This window comes from Schistocerca cancellata, chromosome 9 (assembly GCF_023864275.1).
Source record: "Schistocerca cancellata isolate TAMUIC-IGC-003103 chromosome 9, iqSchCanc2.1, whole genome shotgun sequence".
In the NCBI taxonomy this organism is placed as follows: domain Eukaryota; kingdom Metazoa; phylum Arthropoda; class Insecta; order Orthoptera; family Acrididae; genus Schistocerca; species Schistocerca cancellata.
In genome coordinates, this window is record NC_064634.1 from 39907044 (window position 1) to 39922940 (window position 15897).

The 15897-nt window shown below is 45.6% G+C and overlaps 1 protein-coding gene across 2 annotated transcripts in view; it reads left to right on the top strand.

Annotated features, from left to right (window-relative positions):
• The window catches only part of LOC126101138 (uncharacterized), a 101384-nt gene that overhangs the window by 66164 nt on the left and 19323 nt on the right, over positions 1 to 15897 (top strand). The gene's annotated exons all lie outside the window — the stretch shown is intronic.

Sequence of the window (15897 nt, forward strand, 5' to 3'; positions counted from 1 at the left end):
TCCTCTGGACACCAGCAAGCCCGTCTGCAGTGGTGCCGGGCACATTCGGCCTGAAATCTCATTGAATGTATTTAAATTGTCTTCAGTGATGAGTCCCGCTCCGAAATGAGCCCCTATGACCAGAGGAGACGAGTCTGGATATATCCTGGGCAGTGGTCGGTTACCAACCTGACTTTCGTCTGCCGCACGGCCTCACAACCAAGAGTGAGTATGGGGTGCCATGATTTTTCATAGCACGACCCCTTTGTTTGTCATATGCTGCACCCTTACAGCACAGCGTTAGTCGATGATATTCTACTGCCAGTTTTGTTGCCCTGCATGGCAAGTCATCATGAGCTGACATCTCAGCAAGGTAATGACCGCCCGCACACGGCGAAAGTATCTATTGTTTGTTTTTGTGATTGTCAAACCCAACCTCGTCCATCAAGGTCACCGGATCTGGCTCCAACTGAGGACGTTTGAAGCATTATGGGCAGGGCTCTCCAATCAGTTCGGGAGTTTGACGATGTAATTCGCCAGTAGGGCAGGATTTGGCACGATATCCCTCGAGAGGACATCCAACAAATCTGTGAGTCAATGGTGAGTAACTACTTTTATAGGGGCCAGTATTGGACCAAAGCGTTATTGACTTGCTCAATTAGTAAAACTCTTTCTCTTGAATAGCTAATCTAATTTTTATGAAACTGTTATCCTTTGTTTCTCTGCACATGGACATCACATCTACCAATTTCTGTCCCATTCGTACATTTCCTTCGCGGGGCGTGCCAGTTTTCTTTCTTGGAGTGTGGTTATTATCATATTTGATCCTAATTTTACTACATGAAGTAAATTCTTTTTCGAAGATTAACCAGCAAAATTTCAATTTTACTGGGCTTACGCTAGAAGTTATGGTCCTGGAAATATACGCCTTACAAATAAGTACATTTGGTGTTTGTGATTTTTTTGTGCATTTACTGTGTGTTTGATCGCTTTTTCTGTCTAATCTACGTGGGCGCACGAAACACCATTCTTTGCCGATCTTCCAGTTCGCACATACAGCTGTTAGCGAGTACTTCCATAGTGTGCCACGGCTTGAAGCTTGTCCATACGGAGATGTAACATTTTGTGTTCTCATTCTTGAGAAAAATTCTCCTTTTGTCAGATCTACCTTCCTGTTATTTGGGATGTTCCTGTGAGAATAAAAACACTACGTGTTTTTAGTGCTACACCCATTGCATCTGTACACAGTCAAAAGGTTATAGTCTTCACCGCCTCGTGCACTTACGTGTACGTGCTTTCTGGCTTCTTTTCACGGCCTTGAACGACTATGACCCTCTGATGCAGAGAACGGAGGAGTATGACACTTTTTGTCTCTGCATGAAGTGATAATGATGAAGACATTTCGTACTTAAACTGACACTCGTCACTGTTCCAAACATTTCCTTTCTGCTCCTCCTGCTCTTTCATAAACATGTTCACTTCCTCCACAAATTATTGTGCCTTCTGACGTATAGTGCTGAGGTGTTCCTTTGTTTGCCGATGGAAGGCGTGGGTGTATGTGTGTGTGGTGAGGCGCGACTGTATGTGTATGTGGTCAGGCAACTTCAGTATCACTTTCCTGACAGCTCCTTCACAATAGATAGAACAATTCTGTAGTATGCAGATGTATGCTATTAACTACGCCCTCTCCTTCTACCAAAGCTTTTTTATGCAGTTTACTAGATTGCTACAGTAGTTAATCATCCAGAAGTTTGTTATTGTGTGTGTGTGTGTGTGTGTGTGTGTGTGTGTGTGTGTGTGTCAATGTCTGTTGCCTGCGGTCTGTGTACACAAGGTAATTTGCATGCGTTGATTGTTAAGTGAGAAGGAAGGATAAGGTATAATACCCCACCATTGGAGAAGAATTGCGGGAAGATGGAGAAGGAAATCGATCGTGCTCTTTCAAGGGAATCGTCCGACCCCTTGCCCTCAGTGAAAGCCTAAATCTAGACGGCTGGCCGAAATCTTCAGCCACCGTAATTCACAATACAACCTGTCATACCTGTGCGGCACCGCGCTAGCATTTTAGCCGGCCGGTGTGACCGAGCGGTTCTAGGCGCTTCAGTCTGGAACCGCGCGACCGCTACGGTCGCAGGTTCGAATTCTGCCTCGGTAATGGACGTGTGTGATGTCCTTAGGTTAGTTAGGTTTAAGTAGTTCTAAGTTCTAGGGGACTGATGACCTCAGATGTTAAGTCCCATAGTGCTCAGTGCCATTTGAACCATTTTTGCTAACATTTTGGATGCAATATGTGCTCTGCGTATTTCGTACAGAGACCTCAATAGATCTGTTCATTACATTCTGATTTCCATCGAGCTGGTAATCATCAGTTATATAAAAGCTTTTCGAGTATCAGGACTCGAAACGGCTACCTACCGGTCAAGCGCCAATGCAAAAGAGTGATTCAGCGGCTTCTATTTAGGCAGGTGGGGGTGCATGAAATGTGCGGCTCCAGGTGTGACACATCAATCAAGTTTACGAAATAACAACTTATCAGCATGAGTCACGTTTATTTTTAGTGTTTGTTGGCAGGACGCGTTTCGGCACCATACTGCCAATATCAGGTGCCGGACTGTTTTTCATACGCCAGTAGTTAATTCACGTGAAGCCCGGAAAAATGTTATGCTGTATGTGCTACTAATGTTATGTTCTGAAATGTTGTTACACCTGTTTAGAAAGGTTTCATCACAACTTTACACTACATCCAGCATAAACGATTTTGGCAGTTCACTTTAATCTGTAATTACCAGCTGATGAATACAGCTGGCTACCCGATTATAGCAACATTATACCGAAATATGTCGTTTCAATAAATATTGGAAAATAAAGATGACTGAAGCTATTATTATTTTATAAATTTTATTATACAGTCGTAGACGTCAATGAATTCTAAGTTCAACAGTAACCAAGTAGTCAAACACTGTAATCACTTTTGTCCGTGAAGTGGACGACTTTGCATTACCTTTCGTGAGAGTTAGTTGCCAATATTTAAAAAAAAAATGGGTCAAATGGCTCTGAGTACTATGGGACTTAACTACTGAGGTCATCAGTCCCCTAGAACTGAGAACTACTTAAACCTAACTAACCTAAGGACATCACACACATCCATGCCCGAGGCAGGATTCGAACCTGCGACCGTAGCGGTCACGCGGTTCCAAACTGAAGCGCTTAGAACCGCACGGCCACACCGGCCGGCCAATACTTTTAATATACGTACAATGTATGTAGGTCTGAGACGGGGCATCCCATCAGCAGACGCCTAGAGGACACGAATGACACACTCGACTCGAACAACGAAGCAAGTCAGCGGTGGCGCAACAGTATAATGAGTGCGGCAGAAATATACAGTTGCTGTAAGTTCGTTAGGCAGTCAGTTACATCTAAGAGAAAGACACATGAGGAAATTGTAACTGCGGAGTTGTCTGCCAGCATGAATCGCGAATGGTGGGTGCAGGCTGCCATCGTCTCGACTGCAGACTTAACACTCCATGCCGCGCGCGGCAGTGGACGCAGCCGCTTGAAGGCACCTAGCTCACTGAGATGTCGCAGGCAGCCATCTTGCACCATAGCAGCAAAATACAATGTCATGTACTGTCTTACCCCTCATTTGCGAGTGCCATTTGACAGCAATTAATATAAAAACTACACCCAAATGAAAGACGCTAGTACCTACCTCCGTACTCCAGCCATCCTACCGGAATTCAGCGTCACAGAAATTGACAAAAGCGGAAGAATTAAATGTAGCACCTGGAATCACTGTCACAGTGGTAAACACAGGTTGTTAACAAAAACCATCCCATATCACTACAGAAGGAAGAAAAATCAAAACTAGAAGAAACGTTACTACGATGGCGTGTCAGGAAACCAATACCTGTTGAGATGTAGGCCAAACTGCCCTCCCTCTCCCATATGTCTGTTACGTATAATTAGATACTGTAGACAATGGTGCGTGTAGTTACTACTCATCCTGACACATCCTTCAGCCCTTGTTAACAGTGAATCACACATTCTTTCAGATACACCTGGTCCCATTCGGAGTGCATCAGATACGTCGGTCATACGTACCTGTTCACATGTGGGCCAAACTGCCCTCTCTCTCCCATTTGTCTGTTACGTAGAATTAGATACTATAGGCAATGCTGCGTGTGGTTACCACTCATCCTCACAATGTAACGTATTGCGAATACATAGAAAGAAGGATCGTTGATTGTTTCATTATATGATAGCGGAACAAACACTGGTAGCAGTTACTTCTGTAAAATATCTGGGAGTATGCGTGCGGAACGATTTGAAGTGGAAAGATCATATAAAATTAATTGTTGGTAAGGCGGGTACCAGGTTGAGATTCATTGGGAGAGTCCTTAGAAAATGTAGTCCATCAACAAAGGAGGTGGCTTACAAAACACTCGTTCGACCTATACTTGAGTATTGCTCATCAGTGTGGGATCCGTATCAGGTCGGGTTGACGGAGGAGATAGAGAAGATCCAAAGAAGAGCGGTGCGTTTCGTCACAGGGTTATTTGGTAAGCATGATAGCGTTACGGAGATGTTTAGCAAACTCAAGTGGCGGACTCTGCAAGAGAGGCGCTCTGCTTCGCGGTGTAGCTTGCTGTCCAGGTTTCGAGAGGGTGCGTTTCTGGATGAGGTATGGAATATATTGCTTCCCCCTACTTATACCTCCCTAGGAGATCACGAATGTAAAATTAGAGAGATTTGAGCGCTCACGGAGGCTTTCCAGCAGTCGTTCTTCCCGCGAACCATGCGCGACTGGAACCGGAAAGGGGGTAATGACAGTGGCACTTAAAGTGCCCTCCGCCACACACCGTTGGGTGGCTTGCGGAGTATAAATGTAAATGTAGATGTAGATCCTTCAGCCCTTGTCGACAGTGAATCACACACTCTTTCAAATACACCAGGTTCCATTCGGACTGTATCAGATATGTTCGTCACACGTTTCTGTCTTCTGCACATTGTCGATGGGTTAGAATCATACCACTGCATGTAAATGTCCCCACGCTCCGAAATCTAACGAATTCAAGCCGACGAATGAAAAGACCATCTATCGGATCTCCTGGACCAATCCATCAACCATGAAACGTTGGCAGAGAGAGCGGCGTACAATCTGTGTGGTGCCCTGTCGAGCATAAATTACAGTTGTTGCCTTTGAGCAAGGGTAACGTTCTCCAGTGGCGTCGGTAGTTCATCGCGAAGAACCCCTTAAACTGATTCTTAAAGTATATGGCCCTAAGAGTCTGTCACTGACAGTTCACTCCCATACATTGATACAGAAGCGATTCTGATGCCTCCACCTCTACGATTGCTAGAGGGTTTGCATTTGCCTAAACGTGTGTATTATTGTAATTTGCTAGGCCACCTCTAGTGAATCCTGCCCCATCTTTAAAAAAAATGCAGCAATGTGTTGCAGAAGCCGTTAGCAGAACTGTAATTTGGCAAGGTGGCCTTCTGAGCGAAGAACTTGTACACGTTGCATATGATAGTGATAAAGCAACTGCTCGCGCAGAGCTGACAACACAAGACTGTGGCTGATACCTACAGTAACTATGGTTTGCGTACTATTTTCAGGATCATTTTCTACATGTGCCACTACTTGTTCTTCCATCTCTGGCGTGCGAACTTTGCTAGATCCATCACAGTTCGTTGTCTTTACTGCGAATTATGAAATGTCTATAGTTCTCTGAAACAGCATTTTGAACATTCTTGCATAAGGAATAGAGCTTCTTTGTGCATGTCGTTTGGAATACAGTTCACGGACCTGGTTATGACTGTCATCAGCTAACCCATAACAAACTGCTGTGTCTTTCGTTATCCTTGTGGAACATTGGGCCTCCATTGCACTGTTTAGAGTACAGAATGTTCTCTAATCCTCTTCTGACATCGTCTGACTGGTCTGGCAGATCCTTGCCTTGTTATCTGCGCCACAGTGGTCGATAAAACAACATGACGACGATGTCACATACCCACAAATCTTTTGTTGAAAGTGGCTGAATTTTACTACTAAGTTTATCGGATAACACTTTCTTGTAGACGTGGGAATCAAATCCTCGAGTGGAGTATGATGAGCATAAAATCCTGATGACGTGAGGAAATTTTTGTTTATCGTATAATTTTACTCAATATTTACCTAAACAAACACACTTTCAAACTCACTAGGCTTTAAATGCTTTTTCCTGGATATACCTCTAACTAGATTAAAAATACAGTAGTTCCTTTCCCCCGGTTCTGACCAAGGTTCCCAGAAGGTTTCTTCTGGATGTAAGGCTACTGTAGGAACTGGAAATGCCTCCAAAATATTTCCTATTGAGCCCCCCCGCTCCTCCTCTGTCCCACCTCCTACTACCTAGCTCGGTTTTTGGCTGAAAAGTCTAAGACTTACTCAAAAAGCTGACTCGCTTTAGAAGGAAAAAAACCTTCCTCTTTGAAAGCAGCCCGTCAAATTTGTGATCATTCCATTTTCTCCATAGGTTTCACTTATTTACATCTGTCTTGGGCTACACAGAAGGCGATAGTATCACGTACATAAGATATAAATGGGAGCAGTGGAGCTGTCATTTGTACTCAGGTGATTCATGTGAAATGGCTTTCGACATGATTATGGTCGCACGACGGGAATCAATACACTTTGAATGCCGAATGGTAGTTGGAGCTAGACGTATGGGACAATGCATTTCGTAAATCGTTATGGATTTCAATATTCCGAGATCCAAAGTGTCAAGTGCGTGCCAAAAATACTACATTTGAGGCATTATCTCTTACCTCGGACTACGCAGTGACCTATCCACATCTACATCTGCATCCATACTCCGCAAGCCACCTGACGGTGTGTGGCGGAGGGTACTTTGAGTACCTCTATCGGTTCTCCCTTCTATTCCAGTCTCGTATTGTTCGTGGAAAGAAAGATTGTCGCTATGCTTCTGTGTGGGCTCTAATCTCTCTTATTTTATCCTCATGGTCTCTTCGCGAGATATACGTAGGAGGGAGCAATATACTGCTTGACTCCTCGGTGAAGGTATGTTCTCGAAACTTCAACGAAAGCCCGTACCGAGCTACTGAGCGTATCTCCTGCAGAGTCTTCCACTGGAGTTTATCTATCATCTCCGTAACACTTTCGCGATTACTAAATGATCCTTAACGAAGCGCGCTGCTCTCCGTTGGAGCTTCTCTATCTCTTCTATCCACCCTATCTGGTACGGATACCACACCGGTGAGCAGTATTCAAGCAGTGGGCGAACGAGTGTACTGTAACCTACTTCCTTTGTTTTCGGATTGCATTTCCTTAGGATTCTTCCAATGACTCTCAGTCAGACATCCGCTTTACCAACGGTCAACTTCATATGATCATTCCATTTTGAATCACTCCTAATACCTACTCCCAGATAATTTATGGAATTAACTGCTTCCAGTTGCTGACCTGCTATATTGTAGCTAAATGATAAAGGATCTTTCTTTCTATGTATTCGAAGCACAATACACTTGTCTACAATGAGATTCAATTGTCATTCCCTGCACCATGCGTCAATTCGTTGCAGATCCTTCTCCGTTTCCGTACAATTTTCCATTGTTACAACCTCTCGATATACCACATCATCACCCACAAAAAGCCTGAGTGAACTTCCGATGTTATCCACAAGGTCATTTATGTACACTCCTGGAAATGGAGAAAAGAACACATTGACACCGGTGTGTCAGTCCCACCATACTTGCTCCGGACACTGCGAGAGGGCTGTACAAGCAATGATCACACGCACGGCACAGCGGACACACCAGGAACCGCGGTGTAGGCCGTCGAATGGCGCTAGCTGCGCAGCATTTGTGCACCGCCGCCGTCAGTGTCAGCCAGTTTTCCGTGGCATACGGAGCTCCATCGCAGTCTTTAACACTGGTAGCATGCCGCGACAGCGTGGACGTGAACCGTATGTGCAGTTGACGGACTTTGAGCGAGGGCGTATAGTGGGCATGCGGGAGGCCGGGTGGACGTACCGCCGAATTGCTCAACACGTGGGGCGTGAGGTCTCCACAGTACATCGATGTTGTCGCCAGTGGTCGGCGGAAGGTGCACGTGCCCGTCGACCTGGGACCGGACCGCAGCGACGCACGGATGCACGCCAAGACCGTAGGATCCTACGCAGTGCCGTAGGGGACCGCACCGCCACTTTCCAGCAAATTAGGGACACTGTTGCTCCTGGGGTATCGGCGAGGACCATTCGCAACCGTCTCCATGGAGCTGGGCTACGGTCCCGCACACCGTTAGGCCGTCTTCCGCTCACGCCCCAACATCGTGCAGCCCGCCTCCAGTGGTGTCGCGACAGGCGTGAATGGAGGGCCGAATGGAGACGTGTCGTCTTCAGCGATGAGAGTCGCTTCTGCCTTGGTGCCAATGATGGTCGTATGCGTGTTTGGCGCCGTGCAGGTGAGCGCCACAATCAGGACTTTATACGACCGAGGCACACAGGGCCATCACCCGGCATCATGGTGTGGGGAGCGATCTCCTACACTGGCCGTACACCACTGGTGATCGTCGAGGGGACACTGAATAGTGCACGGTACATCCAAACCGTCATCGAACCCATCGTTCTACCATTACTAGACCGGCAAGGGAACTTGCTGTTCCAACAGGACAATGCACGTCCGCATGTACCCCGTGCCATCCAACGTGCTCTAGAAGGTGTAAGTCAACTATCCTGGCCAGCAAGATCTCCGGATCTGTCCCCCATTGAGCATGTTTGGGACTGGACGAAGCGTCGTCTCACGCGGTCTGCACGTCCAGCACGAACGCTGGTCCAACTGAGGCGCCAGGTGGAAATGGCATGGCAAGCCGTTCCACAGGACTACATCCAGCATCTCTACGATCGTCTCCATGGGAGAATAGCAGCCTGCATTGCTGCGAAAGGTGGATATACACTTTACTAATGCCGACATTGTGCATGCTCTGTTGCCTGTGTCTATGTACCTGTGGTTCTGTCAGTGTGATCATGTGATGTATCTGACCCCAGGAATGTGTCAATAAAGTTTCCCCTTCCTGGGACAATGAATTCACGGTGTTTTTATTTCAATTTCCAGGAGTGTATATTGTGAATGGCAACGGTCCTACGACACTCCCCTCCGGCACACCCTAAATAATTCTTACTTCGGAAGACTTCTGTCCATTGAGAATGACATGGTGCGTTTTGTTATCTAGGAACTCTTCAATCCAATCACACAATTGCACTGATAGTCCATATCCTCTTACTTTTTTCACTAAACGTCTGTGGGAACTGTATCGAACGCCTTGCGGAAGTCAAGAAACACGGCATCTACCTGGGAACTCGTGTCTATGGCCCTCTGAGTCTCGTGGACGAATAGCGCGAGCTGGGTTTCTCACGACCGTCTTTTTCGAAACCCATGCTGATTCCTACAGAGTAGATTTCTAGTCTCCAGAAAAGTCATTATACTCGAACATAATACGTGTTCCAAAATTGTACAACTGATGGACGCTAGAGATATAGTTCTATAGATCTGCACATCTGTTCGACGTTCCTTCTTGAAAACGGGGATGACCTGTGCCCTTTTCCAATCCTTTGGAACGCTACGCTCTTCTAGAGACCTACGGTACACCGCTGCAAGAAGGGGGGCAAGTTCCTTCGCGTACTCTGTGTAAAATCGAACTGGTATCCCAACAGGTTCAGCGGCCTTTCCTCTTTTGAGCGATTTTAATTGTTTCTCTATCCCTCTGTCGTCTATTTCGATATCTGCCATTTTGTCATCTGTGTGACAATCTAGAGAAGGAACTACAGTGCAGTCTTCCTCTGTGAAACAGCTTTGGAAAAAGACATTTAGTATTTCGGCCTTTAGTCTGTCATCCTCTGTTTCAGTACCATTTTGGTCACAGAGTGTCTGGACACTTTATGTTCCACCTACCGCTTTGATATAAGACCAAATTTTCTTAGGATTTTCAACCAAGTCAGTACATGGAGCTTTACTTTCGAATTCATTAAACACCTCTCGCATAGCCCTCCTCACACTACATTTCGCTTCGCGTAATTTTTGTTTGTCTGCAAGGCTTTGGCTATGTTTATGTTTGCTTCCGCAGCAGTTTTCTAACTCGGTTGTTGTACCACGGTAGCTCCTTTCCATCTCTTACGATCTTGCTTGCACATACTCATCTAATGCATATTGTACGGTAGTTCTGAACTTTGTCCACTGGCCTTTACTTAACGACCGACAGCAGCGGCGCTTACATAGTGTTGTCACTGCTAACAGACGAGCAACACTGCGAAAAATAACCGCAGAAGTCAATGTGAGAATGTACGAAGAACGCATCCGTTAGGACACTGCTGTGAAGTTTGACGTTAATTGGCTATGACAGCAGGCGGCCGCCGAGGGTACCTTTACCAACATCACGACATCGCCTGCAGCACCTCTCTTACGCTAGGGACCATATCGGTTGGACCCTAGGTGACTGAAAACCATGACCAGCTCAGATGAATCTCGATTTCAGTTGGTAAGAGCTGACGGTAGAGTCGAGAGCCATGGACAGAAATTGGCAATAAAGCATTGTGCAAGTTGGTGGTGGCTCCATGGTTTCGTGGTCTGCGTTTACGTGGAACTGACTGGGTCTTCTGGTTCAAGTAAACTGATAATTGACTGGAAATAGTTATTGTTGGCTACTTGGAAACCACAGGCAGCCACTCATGCTTCGAAGCAACGATGTCATGTCACTGGGCTACGATAGTTCGCGACTGGTTTGGAGAATATTCCGGATAATTCGAGTGAATGATTCGGCCAACCAGATAGCCCGACGTGAGTACCATCCAACGTTTATTTGACGTAATCGAGAGGTCAGTTCGTGTAGAAAATACTTCACCAGCATGCCTTTATAACTATAGAGGCAGTATAGCTCAATATTTCTCCAGGGGACTTCCAACGACTTGCTGAGTCCCTGTCACGGCGCGTTGCCGCGCCACATCGGGCAAAACCAGTCTTCAAGAAGGGTCGTCGAGCAGATGCGCAAAACTATAGACCTATATCTCTGACGTCGATCTGTTGTAGAATTTTAGAACATGTTTTTTGCTCGAGTATCATGTCGTTTTTGGAAACCCAGGATCTACTATGTAGGAATCAACATGGATTCCGGAAACAGCGCTGGTGTGAGAACCAACTCGCTTTATTTGTTCATGAGACCCAGAAAATATTAGATATAGGCTCCCAGGTAGATGCTATTTTTCTTGACTTCCGGAAGGCGTTCGACACAGTTCCGCACTGTCGCCTGATAAGCAAAGTAAGAGCCTACGGAATATCAGACCAGCTGTGTGGCTGGATTGAAGAGTTTTTAGCAAACAGAACACAGCATGTTGTTATCAACGGAGAGACGTCTACAGACGTTAAAGTAACCTCTGGCGTGCCACAGGGGAGTGTTATGGGACCATTGCTTTTCACAATATATATAAATGACCTAGTAGATAGTGTCGGAAGTTCCATGCGGCTTTTCGCGGATGATGCTGTAGTATACAGAGAAGTTGCAGCATTAGAAAATTGTAGCGAAGTGCAGGAAGATCTGCAGCGGATAGGCACTTGGTGCAGGGAGTGGCGACTGACCCTTAACATAGACAAATGTAATATATTGAGAATACATAGAAAGAAGGATCCTTTATTGTATGATTATATGATAGCACAACAAACACTGGTAGCAGTTACTTCTGTAAAATATCTGGGAGTATGCGTGCGGAACGATTTGAAGTGGAATGATCATATAAAATTAATTGTTGGTAAGGCGGGTACAGGTTGAGATTCATTGGGAGAGTCCTTAGAAAATGTAGTCCATCAACAAAGGAGGTGGCTTACAAAACACTCGTTCGATCTATACTTGAGTATTGCTCATCAGTGTGGGATCCGCACCAGATCGGGTTGACGGAGGAGATGGAGAAGATCCAAAGAAGAGCGGCGCGTTTCGTCACAGGGTTATTTGGTAACCGTGATAGCGTTACGGAGATGTTTAACAAACTCAAGTGACAGACTCTGCAAGAGAGGCGCTCTGCATCGCGGTGTAGCTTGCTCGCCAGGTTTCGAGAGGGTGCGTTTCTGGATGAGGTATCGAATATATTGCTTCCCCCTACTTATACCTCCCGCGGAAATCACGAATGTAAAATTAGAGAGATTAGAGCGCGCACATAGGCTTTCAGACAGTCGTTCATCCCGCGAACCATACGCGACTGGAACAGGAAAGGGAGGTAATGACAGTGGCACGTAAAGTGCCCTCCGCCACACACCGTTGGGTGGCTTGCGGAGTATAAATGTAGATGTAGATGTAGAAAACGATGTCCGAAACGATATCAGGAGGTCTCCCATGACATCTGTAGCCTCAGTGTATATTCTTTATACACTACTGGCCATTAAAATTGCTACACCACGAAGATGACGTGCTACAGACGCGAAATTTAACCGACAGGAAGAACATGTTGTGATATGCAATTGATTAGCTTTTCAAAGCATTCACAAAAGGTTGGCGCCGGTGGCGACACCTACAACGCGCTGACATGAGGAACGTTTCCAAACGACTTCTCATACAGAAACAGCAGTGGACCGGCGTTGCCTGGTCAAACGTTGTTGTGATGGCTCGTGTAAGGAGGAGAAATTCGTAGCATCACGTTCCCGACTTTGATAAAAGTCGAATTGTAGCCTATTGCGATTGCGGTTTATCGTATGGCGACATTGCTGCTCGCGTTGGTCAAGATCCAATGAGTGTTAGCAGAATATGGAATCGGTGGGTTCAGGAGGGTAATACGGAACGCCGTGCTGGATCCCTACGGCCTCGTATCGCAGTCGAGGTGACAGGCATCTTATCCGCATGGCTGTTCAAAATGGTTCAAATGGCTCTGAGCACTATGGGACTCAACTGCTGAGGTCATTAGTCCCCTAGAACTTAGAACTAGTTAAACCTAACTAACCAAAGGACATCACAAACATCCATGCCCGAGGCAGGATTCGAACCTGCGACCGTAGCGGTCTTGCGGTTCCAGGCTGCAGCGCCTTTAACCGCACGGCCACTTCGGCCGGCTCCGCATGGCTGTAACGGATCGTGCAGCCACGTCTCGATCACTGAGTCAACAGATGGGGACGTTCGCAGGACAGCAACCATCTGCACGAACAGTTCGACGACGTTTGCAGCCGCATGGACTATCAGCTCGGAGACCATGGCTGCGGTTACCCTTGTCGCTGCATCATACACAGGAGGGCCTGCGATGGTGTACTCGACGGCGAACCTGGGTGCACGAATGGCAAAACGTCATATTTTCGGATGAATCCAGGTTCTGTTTATAGCATCATGATGGTCGCATCCGTGTTTGGCGACATCGCTGTGAATGGAAGCTTGTATTCGTCATCGCCATTGGCGTATCACCCGGGGTGATGGTATGTGGTGCCACTGGTTGCACGTCTCAGTCACCTCTTGTTCGCACTGACGGCATTTTGAACAGTGCACTTTACATTTCAGATGCGTTACGACCCGTGGCTCTACCCTTCATTCGATCCCTGCGAAACTCTACATTTCAGCAAGATAATGTTGCAGGTCCTGTACGGGCCTTTCTGGATACAGAAAATATTCGACTGCTTCCCTGGCCAGCCATTCTCCAGATCTCTCACCAACTGAAAACGTCTGGTCAATGGTGGTCGAGCAACTGGCTCGTCACAATATGCCAGTCACTACTATTGATGAACTGTGGTGTGACGTTGAAGCTGCATGGGCAGCTGTACCTGTACACGCCATCCAAGCTATGTTTGACTCAATGCCCAGGCCTATCAAAGCCGTTATTACGCCCAGAGGTGGTTGTTCCGGGTACTGATTTCTCAGGATCAATGCACCCAAACTGCGTGAAAATGTAATCACATGTCAGTTATAGTATAATATATTTGTCCAATGAATACCCGTTTATCATCTGCATTTCTTCTTGGCGTAGCAATTTTAATGGCCAGTAGTGTATACATAAAAAATAGACGATTTATGAGAACTCACTGTCTTTCGTTCCCCTCTGAAACGTATTGAATCCTTCGTATAACTTCAGAAACGGATGTAGGTGCCAAGACGAACACTTCAGCCAACTGGTAAGAATATGTACAGTTTATTCGTTGCAGCTTAGAGTCCGGCGCCTAGGTCCGCGTGACGTCACTCTCCATTCAGTGGATCGAGCCTGCCAGCAGGTTTGGCTGCAGCGCCTTGACCTTTTGCTGCCAGAGGTCAGGCAAGCGCTATGTTTCCGTGTCACTAATGTCACGGGCAAGAAGCAGCTATTTTTCCTTACTCAGGGTGGCGAGTTTGTATATTTGCGTCTGTAGACAAATCGGATGCGCTGTTTTGAGACCTCTGCCTATTTTACCAAAAGGACTGCAGTCCATTCTTACTTCTTTGCTTATTTCTTTTCCTGCCCATCCAGTCACAGAATTCAGCCTGTAAGTGAATACCTAGTCATAACGCAGTTATTAAAACCCCAAAATTGCTTCTCCATCTATGAAATTTGACAAAGCGATGTGACTACTTTTAAATGGAACATGAGGTAATGTGCAGTTTTTCATAATGCGACGAAACAATAAAGGAACCTGTAACATAATGTAAAAGAAGACCAATTGCAGCCAAGGTTTCCTACTGTCATAATAGAACCTACCAAAGTAAGTGCATCCCTCCTTGTAGGAGACACATGCCCAATGCTTATATGACTGCATGCGGTGTGTTCTAACGTCTAACAAAATAAAAATGATTCATTTGAAAGTAAAGTTTCGATTCTTGTTTTCTACACGTGTCCTGGATTTCACTGTGACTTGCAATCACCTTATTTATCTGGAAATTGTACATAATGCCGGAAAATAATGCGATTTCTGAAGAAAGTTTCTAGAAATATTAATTATGCTGAAATCTATTTATTTCAATCATTTTGCTCTCGTATATGGTGCTAGGAGAACAACGCATAAACGAGCGCACGTGGAATTGACTGAAAACAATGACTTTTTGGGAAAAACAATCATGACAGTTTTCATTTTGCATTTAGTTAATCTTCAGAAAATGGATAGGAAAAGTTCGTGAATAATACGTAACATTTCAATGTACAATACCACACATATACCTAAGACAGCAGTCGATCCCACATCCTTTCTAACGCCCGTAATACCTTTGAAAAAATAATGTAACAGACGATTGATATGCTTGGATGAGTCAATGGAAAGTATATACTGTACGTAGTTTAATCAAGATAAGACTCGAATAAATCAAAGTACGCCCCAAAAATGAACCTGAAAATCGTGTAATATATAATTACGCCAGAGTAGCGCGACCAAACAACGCTCTCACCAATAAACCTGGACAAAGCAGCTTCTAAATGTTCCTCTCAGTAAAACACAATAAAAGTTTTATTTTTTACACTGCTTCGGTAAGTAGTGCATCTTCGCACCTAAGGCGAAGAAGAACGCCTGTCCACGGTGTCCAAACAAACTCTAAACTCGGCACCAAGCTATCTGATTGGCTGGGTAAGCTCTGTGCTGAAAGTACTGCTTAAAGACAAATTTTTCAATACTTAGGTAAAGATAAGGCCACCGTAGCTGAATAAAACATGGACTATGGAATCTTTCACTTGTACTGTCAAAAAAATTGTTCAAATGGCTCTGAGCACTATGGGACTGAACATCTGTGGTCATCAGTCCCCTAGAACGTAGAACTACTTAAACCTAACCAACCTAAGGACATCACACACATCCATGCCCGAGGCAGGATTCGAACCTGCGACCGTAGCGGCCACGCCGTTCCGGACTAGTTGTACTGTCACACAACATCAAAGTCATTATAACAAACTGCTTCCAAACTACCAGAAATACAATTGCTCGTCAACGTTTTCTATTACT